We start from the raw sequence: 22,370 nt of genomic DNA on the forward strand, positions 1-22,370 counted from the left end.
ACTTCCCTTGGCCGTTATGTGGATTATGCCCTTTTCTCCAATTTGGAGCAATCTCGGAGTTGGAATATTTAGATGGGGGGGAGTGTGGGGGTCAAAGCCCCCCACTTAATTTGGTATTTAATCTTTTTTTTTATGCAACCATTGTCACCCAAAAGATTTGTGATTTTATTCTCATTCATTTCTCTACGGTTTTTATTGTAGTTAACTTGCAACATACCCTCATTTGTATTTCTGAAATGCACCCCACCAAAAAAAACTATTACGTGACTAAAATTCTATTAATGGTACTTCCATTTATTCTAAAATATGTACTAAAATCCATTAATTTTTTTCTAGGTTTATCTTTTATTCAGTAAAAATTCAGTATACATTTCTTCATCTTTGAATTTCTGTGGTAGACTCACTGGACACAAGTGGCCATTTTCATGAGTGACTTGGGAGCTCTGTCTGATTAAATGACTTGGTCATAGTCACATTGTAGGCAAGTGGAGGTATACTACATTTTTTATTGACAGCCTCTGTCCATAAGAGACATGGGGTCCAGACTAGGAATAAATTTATGATTTCCCATCCAATTGTCAAGGTTTCATTTAAATGGCATCAGGGATGACCTCTGTTTTACATGGATGAGGAGCCTGGTCTATAGTGTGGGGATCCTTTGGCGGACACATCTGTCTCTCCAGTATATTTTATTTATGTCACAAGTGAAGTTCAGATCCCTGCTGTTTGGTTTGTGCATGTGCAATAGATCCATCAGGGCTGGTTCTGAGGAAGCCTGTAAACCAGGCAAAGATCCCCTCTCAGCAGCATGTAGGAGACTGAATACAGAGACAGAGCCTTTAGGCTCTGTCCTGAATTCTTCTGTTGAGAAACCTTTGTGGGTTAGATACACACCAAAAAGGGGGTATTGCATTCAATGAAAGGTCCTGATAAGGGGTACGTAGAGTGATACTATAACTTTATTGTACCTGGATGCCATACCCTTTCCTATAATTTGGGAGACATAGAATGATTCTATTTTTATCTTAGTTACATGTTGGTCAAAGGCCAGATTGCTGTCTACGTATCTTCTCAGATCTCTTACTAATGGTCAACTCTAAGTGGCATTTTACCAGTGGAGTAATTAACTGAAAGTTTCCCAAAAGACATCATAATGCATTTTTGGGCATTGAGTTTTATGTCATGGCTTTGGCACTAGTTATTTCAGTGTGTGTTAAACCCACTTGCAAGATGTTTGTGTCTTGGGGGGAGTCTATAATTGCTCCCAGTTTAGTCATCAGTGAACTTGGTGAGCCAGAGGCCTGTAATGTTAACTTTGAATTCTAAGAAGTATACGCCAAACAGGAGCAGGCCCAGCATAGAACTCTGGTGACTGGTCTCTTGATGGAGGTGGTCACACCGATCCTGATTTCTTGGATTCTGTTTGTGAGTCAGGCAGCCATCCAGTTAATTAAGTAAGGGTTTATGCCTAGCTCAGAGAGCTTGTCAATGATGCCTGAGTGGGGTACTGTATTGAATGCCTTAGGTGGGTTAAGTTATTGCAGTGTGTACAGTTTTACCCAAATCCATTACCTTGGTGACCCTCTCAAAGAGGTCTACCAGGCTATGTAGGCATGACCCTCCCTTAAGAAAGCCAAATTGGGATGGGTTTAGTGTCTGTAGGTAGACAATGTCCGTGTTTATCATTTCCATAATAATTCATTTCATGGCTTTGTATATTAGGCATTTTAGATTGACTGGTCTGTAGTTCCCTGGATCTGTTGATTATCTGCCCTTCTGGAGACAAATGACTGTTGTGGTCCTCCATTCACATGGAAAGTAGCCTGTCTCAAGGTTGTAGTTGAAGAGTACCTCAAGTGGTCCTGATAGGTCATGGTTTAGACTATTCAGAAGGCAACTGGGGATATTGTCAGGACCAGTGGAGGTGGTTTCCCTCACTTTAATGAGTGCTGCCAGCACCTAGTCCCTGTTGATAGCTGGGGGAAGTATGTTAGAGGAGATTTCTCCTGGTGGAGCTTGGGGGTGGGGAGTGGCTGTGAAGTTTGAGATGAATTTATCAGCAGTAAATTTGCTATGTCACTCTGATTGGTGTAGGTGGTACCATACCCCACCAGTTCAGTACACTGCTTTGTGTTACCTCTAAGGTTCTTAATGTAGCTGAAGAAGGCCTTCTGATTGTCCTTAGTCTGCAATGCTATCTTCACCTTATAGTGGCCTTGTTGGACTTATTTAGCCCTCTCACTTTCTTGTTTAGTTGTATAAGAGAGCACTTATCTTTAGGGGACTTGCTTTTCCAGATTTTGGCCATGAGTTTTCTTATTTTATTATATATCCTGTTTAATTGAGGAGTCCACCAGTAGGGTTTGTATTGGATTTATTTCTGGTAGGTACAGCAGCCTGTATACAGCCATTCACATGTTTGTACAATTATTCTATGAATAATTCTGCATAGATAGCTGCGGTCTCAGGGTTGGGGAGAGCCTTGAATTTTGACAAACTGTCACTTAATAGTTCTTAACTGTTACTAGTTTAGCTGGATTTTCTGTGTTGATTTTTATTTCAAATGAGACAGTTTTATGATCTGACCTCACTAGTGAGGACGTGACACCTGGGGGGTGCACCACTTTCCCATGTTGATGAGCACCATATCCAGTTTGTTTGGTCCTCTGGTTGGAGTGTGCACTACCTGTTCCAGGGTGTTTGTGTTAATAAAGTCCAGGTATCATTGTGCCTGTGAGTGTGAGGTAGTGCACAACTCCCATTCTATAGAGTGGTAGTTAATGTCACCCATGAATAATTTGTGTGGTTGGATGGTGAGCACCTCTAGTAGGTTTCTTCAGACTCTAGTGGCATAGATGGTGACCTGTAGCTAGCTTACCTAATGATGACCTGGATATGGATGACCTCAATGGTGTCTTCCTATTTAACAAACCTGGAGGTATGTTTTTTGCTAATATAGATTGAGACACATCCACCTTTGGCCACAGTCTGTGCTGTTGCTGTCCTTAATATCTGGTAGACACTGCAGCCACACTCCCAATGTACTTTCTATGGTTCTAACCATGTCTCAGTCATGGAATAGATGTCTACATTTTCCAAAGTAGGGAGGGCTTGAAGGGTGTCAAGTTTTTTGTTTAGGCTTTGAGCATTGAGCAGTAACACCTTAAGGTTGCTTGTAGACTTTTTCACTATGTTAGTAGTTTTGTCTTTTTGGTATTGCGTAAAAAAGGTTCTAAGGGGGTGGATAAAGTTATAGCCTGTATATGAAAGCCTGGGGGAAGGGGCAACCCATCATTAGCAAAGCAATGTGTTTTACTGACCATATTCTCCCATGCCAATAGATATTGGAGCCCTCTGGAGGGACACCAAAAACTAAGACAATTATTAAAATGAATCATTTTATGTTTATACTGTGGCATCATCCTTGATGAAGGCAAAATTCTGCAATGCAATGCAAGACTCATACCTGTATATAGCCTGTATATGAAAGCCTGGGGGAAGGGGCAACCCATCATTAGCAAAGCAATGTGTTTTATTGACCATATTCTCCCATGCCAATAGATACTGGAGCCCTCTGGTGGGACACCAAAAACTAAGACAATTATTAAAATGAATAATTTTATGTTTATACTGTGGCATCATCCTTGATGAAGGCAAAATTCTGCAATGCAATGCAAGACTCATACCTGTCTGAGACACATATTCAGTGAGATTCATTATGTCTCTTTTCAAATAGGCCATTGAGGTATGTCTCAGGTCATTTATACCCACATTGGCTATGACAGAACCATATTGGAATGTGGGGTGCAGTAACTTGAGTGCATGTGTGATATTGTGGATGCTGTATCCAGATAATCAACTAACGGTTATGTTTTCCTTATCTAACCTATTGAGTGGGGCATCTGTGTGCAATTCAATGGACTCTCAATGACAAGAGTATTAGGCAAAGTCTATGCTTGCCTAATGGGCTTTGCCCTTGGGTGACCTTTAGATGTAGGCTTATGTGAGATGTTTTGTGTTGCTTTCGTTGTGTGCTTTAGTGATTAGGTAGCTTTGCAGGTCTTTGAGATTTGGGGCGGTTTCTTTCAAGTTCCACAGCATAAAATAATCTGTGTCTGAGGTGAATCATATGTGTGAGGGATGTAGTGTGGGTATTCTTGACAACCTCATTTGTATGCAAGCTTGCTGCCTTCAAGGAAGTTGTGTATTTATATCTCTTGCATACCATGTTATTTTCCTTAATGATAAATTGTTTGTCTGACGACATGAGACAAATGCTGCATTGCCTTAGGATGCCCAAATCTGTCAAGATGGTCACAGAGATCTTTGGATATTGCATATCCATGTTGTCTGGTCCTGTAATTAGGTTGGCTGTTTAGGATTAAGTATTGGATTTTTTCAAGGGTCTCCTAGGGTAGTTTCTGGGGTTAAAGAGCACTAGGATATGATAGTGCTATGTAATGCACATACTAGCGGTTGTAAGCTTATTGCTGCACAATTCCACTGTTTAACAGGTTTTAGATGTAATCCTAAATTTGTGGGTAGAGTTTACTGTCTAGGCAATTGCTGCTGTACAGGGCACTGGTAACCACCACTGCCCAGTAGGCAGCTCTGCACAGTGAAAAAAAGCTTGAAAATTGACTCCGGTACCTCTAGCCAATAAATAATCACACTGAGCTTCCTTCAGCGCTTCCCAACTCAAAGAGACCAGATAAACGCCTTCTGCCACAAGATGTTCGATCTTGGAAATTCTTAATGTAAAAGCACAGCACAAGCAGCTCTCAGGTGCAGATTAAACAAACAACTACCAAACAACTAAGTCATTGGCTAATTTGCCCTTTTGCAAAGTGATTTGGAGGCACACTGATTGGAAATGCCAACAAGCAGAGAAATTACCATTTTTGCCACAGAATTAAATACATTTTTTTAATTTATTCTGACTTATACTGCACTTGTATTTTATTAACTGGGCTGTTTTATTAATTTGCGTTACATCTGCATTGTATTTTTTCACTGTTTTACTGATAAACTGTTTAATTAACTGAGTATGAACTGTTCTGCTGTTATATTTAAGTGTGTATCTGTTCTCCTGTTTTAAATCGACCTAAACAGAGTTTAAATATGTTTAGTATAGTTTGGTTACAGATTTCGCTGTATCTAGATCCTTTTGTGTGATTCCTGTGTTTCCTTCTACGCCATTTTGTGTTGGCTGGGGGCTACTTGCACTTAGTGGGAGTAAGTGAACTGGTTGGAATTGGTCTGGCATAGGGTGTTTGGCTAGGAGCTCAGGGACAAGGGTTGATTGGTCAATTCCAGTGTTTCTACCTTACTTTCGTTTTTGGTACTTAAGCACTGCATTTGCACAGGTTGGCACTTGTTTGCGTGTCCCTCACCACCGCTGTGCTGTTTTAACCCTTTGCGAGGTATCTCAGCTGTGGTCTTTCCCTTACCAGCACCCCTGTGTAAGAGTGATCCTCCCTTGCAGCTACTGCATTAATGTTATCCAGCCGTACTCACATCTATAGGTACTTTCCTCAGATAGTACCTACTCTATTATCCCTGACCTCTCTTCCACAGATTCTGACAACCATGAATGGACAATTTCCTATAGTTTCTCCTGCTAGTCTAGTTGATATGGGCATCCTGATACAGTGTAGCAACTACCTCATGTACATGGACAACCCTCTACTGCTACCACATAGGAACATAATATGTGAGAGATGCAATTACATTAACAACCTAAAATCCTTTCTGTCTTAATCACAAGCCAACACATCTGGCAATGAGAAGATTGTCTGCTCAAACACCACAAACACCACACCTCTAACACCACCCACACCAGTACAACACACTCCCATATATGTGAAGGTTCTCATCAAAAACATACCTAAAAAAAAGAGACCTCCAAGGCAAAACATGCACATCACAGCCCACAGCGCCAGCCACTACACATAGTACACATGCCTGTGTTTTACAGCCTGTAAGGCCCACCCACAAACCCAACATACTAGTCATAGGAGACTACTGTGAGACACACAGATGTGCACCTCACCAGGATAGACAAGGAGAAAGTCATGGTATATTGCTTATCAGGTGCTAGAATCTGCTATATCACGCATGCACTCAAGTCTCTCAACAACAGGTACTATTATGACTCTGTCATAGTCCATGTTGGTGTGAATGACTTGAGACATACCTCTCTGGACTATATGACGACAGACATGATTGAGCTTGCTGAGTATGTGTCCCAGGCAGGTATGTCCCTAGCCTTAAGCAGCATCCTACCATCACCCAGAATGATGCCTCAATACAAATAGAAAATGATTGACTTTAACAATTGGCTTAGTTTCTGGTGTCATTCCAAGGGGATCCAGTACCTGACAACCTAGGAGGACATGACTGACAGACCAAGATGCTTTGCCAGAGACGGCCTTCATCTGTCTCCCCTGGGCTTCAGGCTTCTGGCAAAGGCTCCTGCCGCCCCCATAGTGCCTTTTTAGACAAAGTCATGAGGACAAAATTACCAATGTGACAATTTTTTCTAAACCACACCTTCTGCTGACCAACTCCCAGCTGAATGCCTTCAAAAAGGAGCTAAAGCCATTGCCTACCCCATATCCATTCTGATCAATAGAACCATAAGTGAAGGAAATATCCCATCCATCTGGAAAATTTCTTACATTATTCCACTACACAAAGGTGGAAATTCTTATGACTTCTCTAACTTTCGTCCTATAGCTCTGCTATCTCCTCTAGCAAAAATTATGGAAAAGTGTATCCATAAGCAACTTCTTAACCACCTTCTTCAAAACAACTTACTTGCCAATTGTCAACATGGCTTCAGACCTTATCACAGTACCACCACTGCCCTGTTATCATTCACAGATTGTATTAACAATAAACGTAACAAACCTATTCTTTCCTCTGCAATTCATTGATTTATCCAAAGCTTTTGACATGGTTAATCACCAACTCCTTTTACATATAATGAAACCTCTATCACTGGGTCCCTTAGCCATAAATTGGTTCAAATCTTACCTAGAAAACAGACAGCAGGCTGTACTCTGGCACAACAATCTTTCTAATCTCCTTCCCATCTCCCTTGGTGTCACTCAGGGCTCCATATTAGATCCTCTCGTTTTTTCCATTTTTATTAATGACCTTCAGTCAGCAATTCCACACACTACCTGCATTCAATATGCAGATGACTCTGCTATTATCTGCTCAGCCACTTCTCAAACCAAACTACAGACCCTTACCCAGAAAGCATTTAATACTGTTGAAGAATGGTTCACAAACCGTTGCCTCCTCCTAAACCCAAAAAAACTAAACTGCTACTCTTCTCACCAACCCGTAAGTCCACCCCCATACATTTCACACTCACATCTAACAATGGTACTCTTATTTCTCCCGACCCTACTACCAAACTCCTAGGAATAACAATAGACAATAACCTCAACTTTGATAGTCATATTAACAGTACAATAAAAACGGTCAACAAGAAACTGGGATCCCTCTATAAAATCAAACCCTTTGTTACACCAGTAGCCAGAACTCACCTAATCTCTACTTTACTCTATGCTTCACCCATTTATATGAATATTTCTAAAAACAACCTCAACAAACTCTCAGTATCCTATAATAATATTACCAGATTTGCTACTGACTCTCCTTTCAGAACTCATCACTGCCTTAATTTACAACAACTTGATTGACTAGAATTTCTACACCATCTCCAATTTCTACAGCTTACTATAGCCCACAAGACCCTGTATCAACCCACTAATACTCCAATACTCTCAAGCCTCTTTACCCCCTACAATAATCAAAAAAATTTACGCTCATCAAACAAACTTCTGTTTAACACTTGCAGATCCAACAACTCAGCAGGTGACTCCCTGTTTTCAAATATTGTTGGAAAGCTATGGAATTTACTACCCACTGAACTCACAACTCTGTCTTCTTTTACACTTTTTAAAAAGAAACTCAAACTATACCTCAATTCACACTGGTTATGTTCCTGCACCAATCCTGACTAACTTTCTTACTTCTCACCAATAACTACTGTACATCATAGTCTAACTCTTATAGTTTCATTTTACCATGAAACTGCTAATAAATTTCATAAATATATGTATATAACATCCTCTCATTAATATTATCCTTGCTGTTTACTGTGCTTGCTATGAACAGTCGGAGTATGGTAGTTAGTATTTCTCTAACAATGTTCAACTATTTGCTATTTTTTTTTTTGGAAAAAAAAATAGTTCTAACTACAATTTATTTGTACTAACTGCTACTCCTTTTTATATTGTATTTTGTATGTATCTTTACTGTTATTTCCTTCTTTATTGTATTTTGTACGTGTCTTGGAGCTTTTCTCCCTGCCTCTACTGAAAATGGACATGCATCCAGTTAGATTAGCCCAGTCAACAAATGTAAAATAAATAAATAAATGAAATTTAAAGATCATGCTTGATCTCAAGATCAACGTTAAGAATCTTAACATGAAACTGCACTTATTGCAAGCAATCCTCACCCTGGAAGATGCTGACATTTGTGCAGTCACTGAAACCTGGTTCAAAGCTGTGGAGAGTACCCCAGCCTTACCAGATTACTCATCCTACCATATTTTCAGACCCCAAACAGAAGCCTTCAAAGCCAGAAGAGGTGGAGTTTCAATATTTATAAAAGACATACACACCTCCAAGCTGGTCAAACAGTATGATGCACAGGAGACACTCCAGGTGCAGTTAACTGTTGACAAAACACCTATTAAAATCACAGCTAGCTACAGACCCATGACCATGACTCAGGACACCTAATTCTCCTATCTGGATTTCTTTGACTCCATCAGGATTCAACCCTCTACCCTGATCCTGGGTGACTTTAACTACCCAACCATAGAGTGGAAGACCTATTCTAGCCCAAACACGAATGCCCAGAGATTCCTCGACTTCTTCAATGCCAATGCATTGGATCAACAGGTCAACACACCCACGAGAGGTGAAAATATCATGGACCTGGTACTAACCAACATGAGTAGCTACTGTAGCACCCCTACAGAATCATCCTCCTTTGTAAGATCCGAACATAAAGTGATCACTTTCCAAGTCACCATCTCCCTTGACACCCCCCCCCTTCCCAGGGTCAAACAAAAAAACTTTTCCAAAGCTGACTTCAACCTCCTGAGAACAGGTATAAGCTGCTTCACAGCCACAGTGCCTTAATTTGGAACTAGCACTAATGTCCAAGCCTACACCAAAAAACTATATGAGCACCTACATAGCTGCATGGACTCAGCAATTCCTGACCGAACCAAATCATCTTCCTCAAGGAAGAGTAAACCTGTCTGGTGGACTGCAGCAATAAACAAACTCTATAATAAAAGGAAAAAAATGTTGTCCATCACCAAGAAGGAACAGGTGCCAAGTTGTATCCAATCTCTCCTTTCTAAGAACAAGCAAATAAGGTCACTAGTGAAATCCTCTAAGGCTAACTTTGAGTCCAAATTGGCCACATCCACTAAGGAACATCACAAGGCCTTCTTCACATATGTCCATAGTCTTAAAGGTAATACTCAAATCTGCTCTGAACTGGTGGTTAAGAATGCCACATACACAAATGCTGTAGATATACCCAACCTGCTGGCAGACAGGTTCAGTGAAAACTTCAACCCCCTGTCCCCCTGTCAGTAAACCAGGACATCCCCAGCACCTGCTTCTCCTCCCCTCATCACCAGGGAACAGGTCTCTAATGCCCTCTCAAAGGCAAAAAATACAGTTTCTATGGGACCCGACAACATCCCTGGCTGCATCCTGCATGAACTCAGCTAAGAGCTCTCAGTTCCATTAGGCACCCTATTCAGCCAATGCCTGAGCACCGGCTTCATCCCAGCCAAATGGAGGAGACCCACTGTCACCCCTCTACACAAAGGTGGAGTGTCCACCAACCAAGGCAATTATAGGCCCATCGGCCTAACTAGCTTGATCTATAAGGCCATGGAATGCATTATCCTGGACCTCCAAATGCTTGACCCCACACAGTTTGGTTTTGTCAAAGGGAGATCATGCCTGTTAAACTTTGTCAACTTCTTCAAAACAGTCACCAAAGCCATGGACGAGGGGAAGAGGGTGCACACCACCTACCTTGACCTAGCCAAAGCCTTTGACACTATTCCCCACTCGGCCATAACAGATAAACTCTCCCAGCTAGGCATCAACCCATATGTTACCAGATGGGTAGCTAAGTGACTCACTGATAGAACCCACTCATTCAAAATAGGGGAAGCCTCCAAGAGTAGTAGACCTATAATGAGCAGCATACCCCAAGGATTGGTCTTGGGGTCTCTACTGTTTGGGATATACTTTTTTGAGGTGCAAGCCAAAGCCAGTGGTCTATGGATGACCAAGTTTGCAGATGACTGCAACCTTGGTGCTGTCTTAAATTTCCCTAGTGATGTGAACATCTTCCAAGACAGCCTTACCCAAACTAATGACTGGTGCCAGAAGCATGGCCTCAAACTGAATGCCAAGAAATGCATCATTATACCCTTTGGGGAAAATGATGTCCCCACTAATTATCACATTAATAACAACATACTAAGCATGCAATCAGTCATGAGAGCCTTGGGTACCCAGATTGATAGCAACCTGGCGTTTGACCACAACATTGCCTCCGTTGTACAGAAGGCTTTCTATATGGTTCACCTCATTAAGAAGGATATTTCATCCAGGAACAAGGAGGTCATAAAATTCCTGTACTCCTCCCTTTTCAGACCTATTATCGAGTACAATGCCCCTTTCAGCATGTACTTTGGCAAGCACATGCAGCAGCTGGAGAGACCACAGATGTTCCTGACCAGGAAAATCCAGGGTGTATAACATCTATCCTATACAGATAGGCTAAAAGCACTGTTCCTTTACTGAGTCTCATACAGACTGCTCAGAGGTGACCTGTACCTGGCGTACAAAGCCATCTCAGACCCAGCCTTGATAGAGTTGCTGCAAATCCGTAAGTCAAGTTGCACTCATGCCTATAAGGGCTTCCAGGCCAATAGCCTACTATTGTCCTGTGAAGCTATGAACCTACAAATGTTTTAAAATTATGCAAAGACAGTAGTGATTACCGTATAATGCAAGTACAGGTGCAGTTAATAAATAAAATATTCTTATCTAAGCTTGGATGGCTCCAGATGCAGTCAAAACACTGGAAAAGTATTGCAGAGTTCTCCAGAAGTGAAACATGAGCTGTGTCACCCCAGTAGTAATAGTGAACCAAGGAAGACTTTGGCTGTCAATATTATGTAGCCTTGCAGCTCTGTGATACCATCCATTACTATGTGTATTATTTCAGCATATCGTTCTGAATAATTATTATAAACCAAAACCTATCATATTTTTTCTGTATTGAGCAACTAAAAGCTTTGGTGACATCCAGCATTACTGAGAAGAATTCATCATTAAAGCCATACATTTCATATTAGAATATTATCATCTGAAGAAGAACCTTTGCATGGCTCATCTTTTCATTGGTATAAATCCATACTAAAATGCATGTATAATCTTAAATTCTTTGTTATTCTTATATTAGTCAATTTATTTATCATTTTATAACTCCAGCTTAATAACAATATGTCTCCAATTATGAATGTCTAAGCTTGCTTTTTCTCCTTCTTCTTTCATAAGTTCTCTTTTGGCCTGTGTCACTGAAATAGGAATTCTATGGTAAATTTGGTAATCCATATCAATGCAACAAGAACATCTTCATAATCTTGTAACAGAAATCAACCTGGACTTGAGCCCTTCTCTTAAAAAAAATTGCCACATGTCAGTCAATTTGCAAGTTATAGAGAGAGTAAATTTTTAGTTAATTCTGTAGTCCAGGAATGGAGCCAAACATAGGTTCATAGGTTGGTACAAGGCTATCGGCCCTAGGGCCTATACAAGCCTAGCCATAACATTTCCCTGGCTATTTCTTCCCACACTATTTAATTCCCTGGACCCCAGTCTAGCAGGGTGACTGACGTGATCCCCGGGGTGAATTTCCTTTCTCCCATCCAATCATCAAGGTTCCTTTTGAAGAGGGCCAAAGAGGCGCTCTGCTTGACATGTATAGGCAGTCTATTCCAGAGTATGGGGAGTCTCTGGGTCAGGAACCTATCCCTCCAGCATGTTTTGTTTATTGTGATGACAAGGTTTAGATCCCTGGAGCGTGTGGCTCTGAGGGATTGGGATTTCTTTAAGTGTAGCATGTCCAACAGCTCAGGGTTTGACATGGCTTTGCATGTTAAGCAGAGATCACCTCTGAGTAGACGATATGCGACAGAGTATAGCTGGAGTTTTTTAAGGCGGTCAGCGTAGGTCATCTGCTTTAGGCCTGTGATTCTTTTAGTGAGGTATTTCTGCGGCCTTTCCAGTTTTCATATTATCCTTTTCATACTGATGTTCTTGGTTATTTATTAAGGGAAACTATATTCCTACATTTTCATTCATATGGATAATAGGTTCCAGAGTTCTGTTCTTTGAATCATTTAGTGAAGTAATTAACTTTTCTGATGTCTTGTCTGATTTGCTAGAGATTTTTGTCTTGCTGTGCCAATATTTTTCGTCTGAGAGATTATTCCATGTTTTCTCATGTTGCATAAGCTCTTTCCACAAATCCATATATTAGGATTTTGTAACCTTGAGTAATTTTGCGACATCATCTAATTGATTATCAGTCAGGCTATATTCTACATTATATTTTTCTGTCTTTGCTTTAATATCCAGTTTAGCGTTTTATAAATGAACATTTTCAAAGAATGCCAGAAATATATTAAGGAAGAATTGTTACTGCTATCCAATATAGAATCATTGTTGCTTTAATTATTTCTGCCTCTAATATAATTTTACCTTATATGAAGCTTCTTCCTAACACTTGTCTTCCCTAAGTTACTTCACACATGATGACTAAAGCCCACTGGTCTATAAAATAATAGTATATTCTCCCTAGCTGTATCAAGGGATTAAAGAAATCCACAGAAGACATTAAATGCATGTCTGTTCTAGTTAAATATAATTATTTTGATACCCATTTGGTCAACATTTTCTTGCAGCTGCCCAAATTTGTTAGTCCTTGATTACACATAAAAGCATTTAACATTTTATCATGTTTTTCCTGGTCCACCTCATCAGTTCTTCTATTTAAAACAGCATTACAGTCTATATCAAAATAATTTGTAAAACTGGAAACTCTTGCATTCCTTCAGTTATATCTTATAAATGAACCTAGAATAAATTTCCTCCAACTAATGTTTAATCTCAATGGTATGGTTCTTCCACCCCATAATATACATGCCCTAGTTCATGTTTGATTTAAGAACATTTTATCCCAAATCGTCACCATGTGCTGCGTGTAGATTTTTGAAATTTCTAATTCATCTTGAACACACTTCCATTTTCCAATAAGTTAGGTCTTTTGGAGTCAAATAAGTATCCTGAACACATATAGTTACTTCTGTTCTTTTTTTTAAATATGACATTTTCCTTTTCTGTTCTTACATTTGCATTTTAAACCATTAAGTTGTACAGACAATTGTTATGAAAGCTAAACCTGTCAATTTTCTTAAAGGGTGAACTTCAAGGGTTAACAAAGGCAGCAAGGGTCAAAGTTTACAGCTGCTGTTGACCCTAGAGTTATGATACCTTAAGCTCCTTATTAGTTTAACAAGGAGTAGAACTTTCAATTATTCAGTTGCTCATATTGATTTAAGTTTGTCTCTCCTTCCATTTGTGAGGTGAATGAGACTGTTAAGCCTTTCCACACCACTTTTGAAATAGCTGGAAGCTAGAAATATGATTTTTAATTTTATTTCCACAATCTTCTTAAACTGGAAAAATTATTTCAATTATTACTAATCACAAATCTGAAGAAAACATGGATCAATGCCCTGTATACTTCACCTCTCTTCATTATTTTGACTTCTGATAGGAGTTTCTCTGTATCTTCTCTGCATACAAATTTTGTGATAACTGGTCTTGCAGATGTTTCTTCTTCTGAAACACTAGTTTCTCATCATCATCTTCTTTCGGCTGTTCCCATTAGGGTTCACCACAGTGGATCATCTGTTTCCATTTCTTCCTGTCCTCTGCATCATGCTCTTTCACACCAACCGCCTGCATGTCCTCTCTCACCACATCCATAAACCTCATCTTAGGCCTTCCTCTTTTCCTCTTACCTAGCAGCTCCATCCTTAGCATCCCTTTCCCAATATACCCAGCATCCCTCCTCAGCACATGTCCAAACCAACGCAATCTCGCCTCTCTTGCTTTGTCTCGAAACTGTCCAACCTGAGCTCACCCTCTAATATACTGATTCCTAATCCTGTCCATCCTAGTCACACCGAGTGCAAATCTTAACATCTTTAACTCTACCACATCCAGCTCTGACTCCTGCCTTTTTGACAAATGCTACTGTCTCCAACCCATATAACATAGCTGGTCTCACTACCCTCTTGTAGACCTTCCCTTTCACTCTTATTGGTACCCGTCTGTCACAAATCACTCCTGACACTCTTCTCCACCCATTCCACCCTGCCTGTACTCTCTTCTTCACCTCTCTTCCACACTCACCATTACTCTGAACTGTTGATCCCAAGTACTTAAACTCATCCACCTTTATCAACTCTACTCCCTGCATCCTCACCATTCCTCTACCCTCCCTCTCATTTACACACATATATTCTGTTTTAGCCCTGCTGGCCTTCATTCCTCTCCTCTCTAAAGCATATCTCCACCTCTCCAGGGTCTCCTCAACCTGGTCCCTACTCTCACTACATATCACAATGTCATCTGCAAACATCATAGTCCATGGGACCTCCTGTCTAATCTCATCTGTCAACCTGTCCATCACCACTGCAAATAAGAAAAGGCTCAGAGCTGATCCTTGATGTAATCCCACCTCCACCTTAAACGTATCTGTCACTCCCACCGCAGTCCTCACCAATGTCACACTACCCTTGTACATATCCTGTACCACTCCTACATACTTCTCTGCCACTCCCGACTTCCTCATACAATACCACAACTCCTCTCTAGGCACCCTATCATATGCTTTCTCTAAGTCCACAAAGACACAATGCAACTCCTTCTGACCTTCTCTGTATTTCTTCAACAACACTCTCAGAGCAAATATTGCATCTGTAGTGCTCTTTCCTGGCATGAAACCATACTGCTGATCACTAATCATCACCTCCCTTCTTAACCTAGCTTCCACTACTCTTTCCCATAACTTCAAGCTGTGACTGATCAATTTTATCTCTCTGTAGTTACTGCAGCTCTACACATCACCCTTATTCTTAAAGATAGGTACCAAAACACTTTTTCTCCACTCCTCAGGCATCCTCTGACTTTCCAAAATTTCATTAAACAATCTGGTTAAAAATTCCACTGCCATTTCTCCTAAGCACCTCCATGCTTCCACTGGTATATCATCTGGGCCAACAGCCTTTCCATTCTTCATCCTCTTCATAGCTCTCCTTACTTTCTCCTTGCTAATCTGCTTCACTTCCTGATTCACTATACCCACATCATCCAACCTTCTCTCTCTCTCATTCTCTTCATTCATCAGCCCTTCAAAGTACTCTTTCCATCTACTCAACACACTTTCCTCACTTGTGAGTACGTTTCCCTCACTGTCCTTTATCACCCTTACCTGCTGCACATCATTCCCAGCTCTGTCCCTCTGTCTAGCCAATTGGTACAGGTCCTTTTCTCCCTCTTTAGTGTCCAATCTTTCATACAACTCTCATTATGCCTTATCCTTAGCCTTCGCTACCTCTCTCTTTGCCATGCGCCTCATCTCTTTATACTCATGTCTACTTTCTTCATCTCTTTGACAATCCCACTTCTTCTTCGCCAGCCTCTTCCTCTGTATACTCTCCTTTACTTCCTCATTCCACCACCATGTCTCCTTGTCCTCCTTCCTCTCTCCAGATGTCACACCAAGCACCTTCCTAGCAGTCTCCCTTACTAGCTCTGCTGTAGTTACCCAGCTATTCGGTAACTCTTCATTGCCACCCAGTGCCTGTTTTAACTCTTCCCTGAACTCCACCTCACAATCACCCTTTTTTAACTTCCACAATTTAATCCTTGGCACTGCTTTCACAATCCTCCTCCTCCGCTTCTTGATCACCAACATCATTCTGCAGACCACCAGTCTATGCTGCTTAACTATACTTTCCCCAGACACCACTTTACAGTCTCCAATCTCCTTCAGACTGGCCCTCCTACATAGGATATAATCCACCTGTGTGCATCTTCCTCCACTCTTGTACATCACCCTATGCTCCTTCCTCTTCTTAAAATATGTATTCACCACAGCCATGTCCATCCTTTTCGCAAAATCCACCATCATCTGACCTTCTGCATTCCTCTCCTTAACACCATACCTACCCATCACTTCCTCATCCCCTCTGTTCACTTCACCAACATGCCCATTGAAGTCCGCTCCAATCACTAGTCTCTCACCTTTGGGTACACTCACCACCACTTCATCCAACTCACTCCAAAATTTTTCTTTCTCATCCATCTCACACCCAACTTGTGGAGCATATGCGCTAACAACATTCATCATTACACCATCAATTTCAAGCTTCATAAACATCACTCTATCAGACACTCTCTTTACCTCCAAAACACTCTTGGCATACTGTTCCGTTAGGATAACCACTACCCCATTTCTTCTGCCATCCACACCATGATAGAACAATTTGAACCTGCCTCCTATACACTTGGCCTTACTTCCCTTCCATCTGGTCTCTTGCACGCACAATATATCAACTTTCCTTCTCTCCATCATATCATCTAGCTCTCTCCCTATACCAGTCATACTGCCAACATTCAAAGTTCCTACCCTCAGTACTACACTCCTAACCTTCCTCCTCTCTTCCTGCCTTTGGCATGCCTTCCCCCTCCTCTTCTTCTTCAGCCAACAGTAGCCCAATTTCCACCAGCACCCTGTTGGCTAACAGTACTGGTGGCGGTCATTGTTAACCCGGGCCTCGACCGATCCGTTTCTGCTACCTAGATATTTTACTGGTAGTCAAGGGCCAAACAGAAAAAAAAAATTAGATTCTTGGGCAAACCAGAGAATTGAGATACCAAGTACAAACTGCTGCTGTGTATCTAGAAAGTATATACTAAACTTCAGGAATCTTGGGAGATTTCACAATTTCCCTTGATTGAATGCACAGAATTCTCAGGAGGTCAGAATAATCCTATTTTTTCTGTTTGGCCCTTGACTACTAGTCTAACATCTACATAGAAACTAGTGTTTCTTTTCCATTATTTTAAATTCTTTTGCATTTTTTTCATCTTGAGGCTGGATCCTTTCATACATCTTGGACACCTATTTAAATTATTCTTTCACCTTGTCATGGTCTTCTTGTATTTTACCACAACCAGTTGCTACCTTCTTCACTTTTTTGAATCATGACTTCTGTCTTCTTCAGTTTTAATGGGTTCAACTGAAGCTATTTAACTAATATATTCCATGATTTATGTGAAATATATTGTATTGGGGTTGGACCCTATTCAGTTCCTGAAGCATTTGTCATAACATTCCTTCCTAGTCCTCCCATCATCTCTAGACTTTCTGGGACTATGGCACTGACTACTGTAACAGTTTCCTAACTTCTTCCTGAATATCCCCTTATTTATTTATTCTGAAACCCCCCTATAAGTTTTAACTGTGTTTTAACTTTTCACAGCCTTAATCACATAATTAGACTGGGTGGACAGAGCACTGTCATTAATGATTGTTTATTTTATCAGTAAGCCATTTTTGGAGCAAGTTTTTATCATTCCTTCACTTCCTGGTTCTGCTGTTGTTGTTTTTAGGTTCATAGGTTCATAGGTTCATACTAGGCTATCTGCCCGAGGGCATTTACAAGCCTAGCCCATAGTTTTGTGGCTTACGCCACCCCTTTAGTATGGGGAACTATACCCATTATTTTGCTGTGCCTCTGTCGAGCAATGACACTGAGGTAATCCCTGGGGTATATCTGCGATCTCCCATCCATTGGTCAAGATTTCTCTTGAACAAGGCCAGCGAGGTGCTCTGCCTCACATATACCGGGATTTTGTTCCACAGCATAGGGAGTCTTTGGGTGATGAATCTATCCCTCCAGCACGTCCTATTAATAGCCATGTCTAGGTTTAAGTCTCCCGCCCTTGTGGCTCTGACGGATCTAGATTTTTTGAGGTGAAGCATATTCATCAAATCTGGGTTTGACATGGCCTTGTATGTCAGGCAAAGGTCACCTCTGAGCAAGCGGTGGCGACTGAATAGAGCTGGAGTTCTTTCAGTTGGGCAGCATAGGACAGATTTTTGAGACCCTTTATCCTTTTGGTGAGGAACTTTTGTGGCCTCTCCAGCTGCTGCAAGTGTCGGGTCAGATACATTTCGAATGGGGCATTGTACTCAATCATTGGTCTGATGAGTGATGAGTATAGGGAGACTATGACCTCCCTTGATCTAGATGTGAATCCCTTCATGATAAGGTGGGCAATGTAGAAGGTCTTCCTAACTACTTTAGCTACATGGGTGTCGAATGACAGTCTACTGTCAACCTGGGTCCCCAGGTCCCTGATAACTTCTTCTGTGCTCAGTGGATTGCCACCTATATGGTAGCTAGGGGTAACCTTGTTTTTCCCGAAGGGTATGACTATGCATTTTTTGGCATTTAACTTTAGGCCATGGCTCTGGCACCAGTTATCCATTTCTGTGAGACCCTTCTGAAGGATATCTGAGTCAGATGTGTTTTCGACTATGGCGCCCAGTTTGCAGTCATCTGCAAACTTTGTCAGCCATAACCCTCCTGTGTTTGCTTGTACTTCGGAAAAGTAGATGCCAAACAAGAGTGGGCCCAGGACTGAGCCCTGTGGGACACCACTTGTGACAGGCTTTGAGTCTGACATGGCGCCAGCAACTCTGACCCTGTGGGTTCTGTCACTCAGCCAGTTTGCAACCCATCTTGTGATGTATGGGTTAACATTTAAGCTGATGAGTTTTTCAATGATACCCGAGTGGGGTATTGTATCGAAGGCCTTCGCCAGATCGAGGTAGGCTGTATGGACTGCCTTTCCCTCATCAATGGCTTTGGTGACTGTTTCGAAAAAGTCAACCAAGTTTAAAAGGCATGATCTGCCTATGACAAAGCCAAACTGGGTTGGATCCAAAGTCTGCAAATTCCCTATGTCTTTATTTATGAGGTCCATTATGATCCTCTCCATGGCTTTGCAGATAAGGCTTGTCAAGCTAATGGGCCGGTAATTTCCAGGGTCGGTGGAGGCACCGCCTTTGTGAAGTGGGACCACAGTTGCAGTGCGCCACTCCCTGGGTACATATCCAGAGGTGAGACTATGATTAAACAGCTGTCCTAGCTGTGGGTTTAATTCCTCGTTGAGTTCGTGGAGCACACAGCCGGGGACACCATCAGGTCCCATGGATCCTGTGTTTTTTGCCTTGGAGAAAGCAGTTCTCACTTGGGCGTTAGAGATGTTTGAGGGGCTGCAATCGTTTGGTATAGATATCTCTCCTTTTGGGGGGGGGAGAAGTTTGCACTGAACCTGTCAGCCAGTATGTTGGCAATGTCTGTAGGATCAGTAATCTTCACATCATTTTGAACTAGTTCTGAGCATATCTGGGAGTTTCCTCCCAGGTTTCTAACATAGCTAAAGAAGGCCTTATGATTGTCTTTTGAGTCTTTAGCTATTTTTCTCTCAAAATTAGCTTTGGAAGATTTTATGAGAGCTCTTAGTTTTTTACTTATAGTGATCAAAGGTGTCTTACCTTTTAAGGATTTTGCTCTATCTTGTAGTAGCTTCCTCCTTTTGTTGTAGAGTTTGTTTATGGCTGGGGTCCACCAGACTGGACGCTTGCCTTTGGTACAAAGAGTCTTTGTTTTGCTTGGGATTGCCTTATCCATGCAGTCCTGCAGGTGCTGGTAGAAGGCATTTGTAAGTGATTCAGCAGCTTGAGTACTGTTTTCCGCCAGCTCGGGGCCTTAAAGGAGACCACACTAGTCTTTAGAAGTGTGAAGTCGGCTTTCGAGAAGTTCTTTACTGTGGTCTTTTTTATTTCAGGTGGGGTGGGATGAGGACCTCTAGCGAGATTAGTTTGTGATCTGATCTCACCAGTGAGGGGTATACTTCCGGTGTTGAACATTGTGCTCCCATGTTCATGATGATGAGATCAAGTATGTTTTCTCCTCTTGTGGGGATGGTGACTAGTTGTTCCATGGCATTTGAGTTTATGAATTCCAGGAACTTTTGGGCTAGGGTGTTTGGGCTTGAGTAGTGTTCCCAGTCTATATTAGGGTAATTGAAGTCACCTAGTATGATGGTGTTTGGTGGTACATTTATCCCCTCCAGTGTTTTCAGGAAGGCCATGTGAGGTTCCTGAGTTTGTGAGGGTGGCCTGTAACATGCTACAATTTGTAGAGCAGTCTTGCCTATGGTTAATTGCACCTGGATGGTCTCCGATGCATCGTGCATTGCCACCAGTCTTGAGGTGTGGGTGTCCTTGATGAATATGGATACCCCCCCCTCCTTTCTTGGTATTGTCCGGATTTTGGGGCGGGCATGATATGAGGTAAAACCTGATAGTGCTGGGGTGCTCTCAGGAGCCTTGAACCAGGTTTCTGTCACAGCACAGACATCGATGTTCTCCATACTGAGAAGGGCCTCGAGTGCGTGCATTTTGAGATTTAGACTTCTGGCATTGAGCAGCATTACCCTTAGTTTTTTTCCTTTTGTGTTCTAGGGTGGTAGGTTTAGAATTTGAGCCTTGCCTAAAAAGGCACTATGGGGTGGCAAGAGCCTTTGCCAATATCCGGAATCCCAGGGTGACAGGTGCAAGCCGTCCCTTAAACAGCGTGGCTTGTCCAGCATGTCATCCCAGGCAGACAGACATTGGATCCCCTTTGAATGACACCAGAGTTTAAGCCAATTGTTAAAGCTGATCATCTTATCTCTGTATTGTGGCATCATTCTTGGTGAAGGTAGGATACTGCTCAAGGTCAGGGTCATACCTGCCTGGGCTACATAATCAGAGAGCTCCTCAATGTCTCTTTTCATGTAGTCCAAGGAGGTACGTCTCAGGTCGTTTACACCAGCGTGGACAATGACTGAGTCGTATTTGTACCTGCTGTTGAGAGACCTGAGTGCTTGCGTTATGTAGCGGATTCTAGCGCCCGACAGGCAGCTTACTGTAACTCTCTCCTTATTCAGTCTGGTGAGCGGGACGTCAGTGTGTCTAACTATGGAGTCACCAATGACTAGTGTGTCTGGCATTGTGTTTGGCCTTAAGGGCTGTGACTGTTTGACACTCTGACTGTGAGGTCTATGTGTTGCAGGTGTTGTGTTCTGAGGTGGTGGTTGTTTGGGTGTCTGCTTTGGTGGCCTCTGCTGTTTTGGTAGATTTTTGATCAGAGCCTCCAAGTATGTCTTTGTGTGTTTATGTGTATGATTTGAGGTTGTGATGGTACTATGTGAGACTGGGTCTATAGTGTGTGTGGTAACCTTCTCCTCCTGACTGGTCTTGCCAGTCCTATGTTGAGAGAGCTCAGCCTCCAGTTTGGCCGTATAGTTGCATCTCTCGCATGTATTTGTGTTTTGTGGGAGGAGGAGAGGGTTGTCTGTGTACATGAGGCAATTGTAACATTGCCTCAATATTCCCAGGTTCACCAGCTGAGCAGGAGAGGACACTAGCAACTGATCCCTCGACATGCTAGAAGGAATAGACAAAAAAACTTTTTTTGCGGTTCACTCATAAAGTCAGAGGAAATGTTTGCATTTCCCATTCTTTACATAAAAGACAACTATTCAAGACAATCAGTCTTCTTGTTTTAGTTGTTGTTAGCCCAAATATTTCCAGTTCTAGATAATAATGATCCTGATATTACTTCCTCTTTTCCCCAGTTATTAGCTCCTTCTACACCCATATATCTCATGTCTGGTATGAATTAATCATGACCGTTTCTTCAAAAATGTCATCTATTCAATTCATTCTCTGACTTAGTAAAATATTGTGATAGGGCCAGTAGCCAATTTTTTATGATATTCCCTTCTGAGCTTTTGATATTCTTTCAATATTCACTATTTTTATATTAACAAATTCTAGATCTGTCATCAAGAAAAAAATAAGCCCTGGTAAAAACAAAACAAATAACAAAACAAAAAAAGATTTTAAGACTTGCTTACAGGTTTGATATATTTGCATTGGCTAGACATTCACCAGTTAAAGAGATTAAATACCTCTGGTGGTCTTCTTTAACCATATCATAGCCCTTGACTCCTTTCTGAACAATCAGGCCTTATTTATATCAT

The sequence above is a fragment of the Protopterus annectens genome, chromosome 2.part1 (assembly GCF_019279795.1).
Source record: "Protopterus annectens isolate FY-2018-M chromosome 2.part1, PAN1.0, whole genome shotgun sequence".
NCBI classification, from domain to species: Eukaryota; Metazoa; Chordata; order Ceratodontiformes; family Protopteridae; genus Protopterus; species Protopterus annectens.